Source organism: Rutidosis leptorrhynchoides, chromosome 6 (genome assembly GCF_046630445.1).
Source record: "Rutidosis leptorrhynchoides isolate AG116_Rl617_1_P2 chromosome 6, CSIRO_AGI_Rlap_v1, whole genome shotgun sequence".
Lineage (NCBI taxonomy): Eukaryota > Viridiplantae > Streptophyta > Magnoliopsida > Asterales > Asteraceae > Rutidosis > Rutidosis leptorrhynchoides.
Window position 1 is genome coordinate 343,278,756 of NC_092338.1, and position 3,437 is coordinate 343,282,192.

Consider the following 3,437-nt stretch of genomic DNA (forward strand, 5'->3'; position numbering starts at 1 on the left):
ACTACCTCTTACAATATTGACTTGTAACCTGTCTTTTTGACTATAAACTTATACTTTTACTGTATAGTTTCATAAATTTCAGTTCATTATGAAACCATAGCAACTTGAATCACTCAAAACGGATTTAAAACGAAGAAGTTATGGGTAAAACAAGATTGGATAATTTTGCTTGTTGTAGCTACGTGAAATTTGTAACAAATCTATACAAATCATAACTTAACTAACTTATATTGTATTATACATGTATTCTAACATATATTATGTAATCTCGGGATACCATAGACACGTATACAATGTTTTGACATATCATATCGATCCATATATATATATTATTTGGGAACAACCATAGATACTCTATATGCAGTAATGCTTGAGTTAGCTATACAGGGTTGAGGTTGATTCCAAAATAATATATATACTTTGAGTTGTGATCTAGCCTGAGACTTGTATACACTGGGTCGTGGATTGATTCGAGATAATATATATTGATTTATTTTTGTACATCTAACTGTGAACAACTAGTTGTAGATTACTAACGTTGGACTGCTAACTTAACAAACTTAAATCGTTAAAACATAATAAAACATATTGTTAATATATTTCGATCATACTTTAATATATATGTATATATTTGTTATAGGTTCGTGAATCAACCCGTGGCCAAGTCTTATTTCCGACGAAGGAAAAATCTGTGAAAGTGAGTTATAGTCCAACTTTTAAAATCTAATATTTTTGGGATGAGAATACATTCAGTTTTATAAATGTTTTACAAAATAGACACAAGTACTTGAAACTATATTCTATGATTGACTCATTATACCGGATATCACCCTTTCAGCTTGGTAGCCTAAGAATTTGGGAACAGACCCCCAAATTGACGCGAATCCTGAAGATAGATCTATGGGCCTAACGAACCCCATCCATGTTATGGATGCTTTAGTACTTCTATTTTATATGCAGATGAGTGTACCTGTATATTGGGGATATTCTAGATGCATTTGTTAATGTCGATTACCAGGTGTTCATCATATGAATAATTTTTATGCAGATTGCATATTGTTTATGAGAAATGGAAATATGAAATCTTGTGGTCTATTATTACGAATTGATAAATATATAGGTTAAACCTATGACTCACCAACATTTTTGTTGACGTTTAAAGCATGTTTATTCTCAGGTGATTATTAAGAGCTTTCGCTGTTGCATGCTAATTTATGGATAAGAGTTGGAGTCAGCATGCTTGTATAATATTGTTTAAAAACTGCATTCGAAGACATATATTGTTGTGTAATATTATTGTAAACCATTATGTAATGGTCTTGTGAAAATGCTATATGTTAGATTATCATTATTTGATAATCGTCGTAATATTTTAAAGGTTATGGTTTGTTTTAAAATCGAATGCAGTCTTTGAAAAACGTCTCATATAGAGGTCAAAACCTCGCAACGAAATCAATTAATATGGAACGTTTATAATCTATATGAATGGGACATTTCAGTTGGTATCCGAGCGTTGGTCTTAGAGAACCAGAAAATTGCAGAGAACCAGAAAATTGCATTAGTGTGTATTACTGAGTTTGTTTGGATGCATTAGTGAGTCTGGACTTCGACCGTGTTTTCTTTAAAAATGATTGCTTAACACTTTTTGTTGGAAACTATATATTATTAACATGTAAATATTATGTGATATATTAATCTCTTAACGTGTTTGCTATTATGTGATAGATGTCTACCTCTAGTACAAATCCTATTGACTCACCTAATAATAATGAAGAGTCGAATATATATTGGGAAGATTCACAAATTCCCGAAGAGGAACCGGAAGAAGAGGAACCGGAAGAAGAGGTTCCAGAGGAGGAAATATTAGGAACCACAGAAAAACAGTTAAATAAAATAAAATCCTCAACCAATGGACCAAAGTTAAAAATGGTCAATGGTGTTTTCGCCGAGGAAACAAAATATTGGGAAAATTACCAATTTTCTGATGAATCGGATTCCGATGAGGATCCCGATGATGTTATAGAAATTACCTCGACCCAATTTGAAAAAGCAAAAGAAAATAATAAGGAAAAGGCATCAAAATAGAGAAACCTAATTCCAACCCCGACGAACTCTACGTTAACATGAAATACCCTGATGGGGTGCACCGTAAACACCCGTATTTCTTAAACTTTCACTATAACCCGGGAACATCTAAGCCACCAGGTTTTTCTAAACTATTTGTGAAAACGACGGCTCGCATTAGAGGAGCACCATATATCCCTAGGAAGTTAGCAAAACGAACCATATATCCCTAGGAAGTTACGCCGTGTTTTCTTTAAGGCATTAAATGCGGGAAACCCATATGCAATTTTACGCTACGGGTTGAGAACATATTTCGACTCTACATATCCCAACATAGGACTACGTTCTTTAGAAAGAGCTTCAAACATGCAACATAAAGAAGCATGTTATGTTTACGGTTTAGTGATGTTCGCTTCTCACCAAATTGAGAAAAAGAACATCGGATTGCAACTGTTAAATAAAACATTCCCACAAGAGACGGACTCAGTAGTTGGGGTGAGAAATAAGGTTTTTAGATTGTTATGGGGCTGTTGGGCATTACGTAACCCTCGTCCTTTTGACGACGTTGCAACATGCTGTCTTGCCAACAACCACAACGGTTATTTTCCACAAGACTAAGGATGGGAAATAATACTAGTAAAACTCGAATGCATGACTTGTTTCTGGACTTGTGAATTACTTGTCTTTATTGATTTTGCTGAACGACTTGCGTATTAACTAGAATTTTCTTCGCAATTACCTTGTATCAAGTTATTGTGTGCTATATTTTATGCTATATGTAAAATAGCGATATTGTAATTTTGTAAAATATTGTATATAAGTTTGAACGCAAAATATTATTATCAGTTTATCATATAGAATTGTAGTAGTTGAATTGTATAGTAGCTACTAAGTATGAACTTAACGGGTAGGTACTACCCGAATTAAAACTATAAAACGCTAATATGAAGAAAAAGCTTTTATAAATAAGTTCATATTATGCTACGAAATACTATTGACTACTCTTGAATTCTATATGATTAACTCAATTCTTTTGGCTATTTTTGAATGAAATGGCACCGACGACTCGTCAGAACTTGAACATGAGTGAGGAAGACTTTCGTGTTTTCCTTGCTGCGAACATAGTCGCAGTGCAGGCCGCAATGAAAAATAACAACAATAACTCTGGTTCTAGCAGTGGAACTAATTCCACAAGAAATTGTGTAGGATGCTCTTACAAAGAATTCACTACCTGTAAACCTTTGGAATTCGATGGAACCGAGGGTCCAATCGGATTAAAACGGTGGACTGAAAAGGTTGAATCGGTGTTTACCATAAGTAAATGTACTAAAGAAGACAAAGTAAAGTACGCTACGCATACCTTCACAGGTACT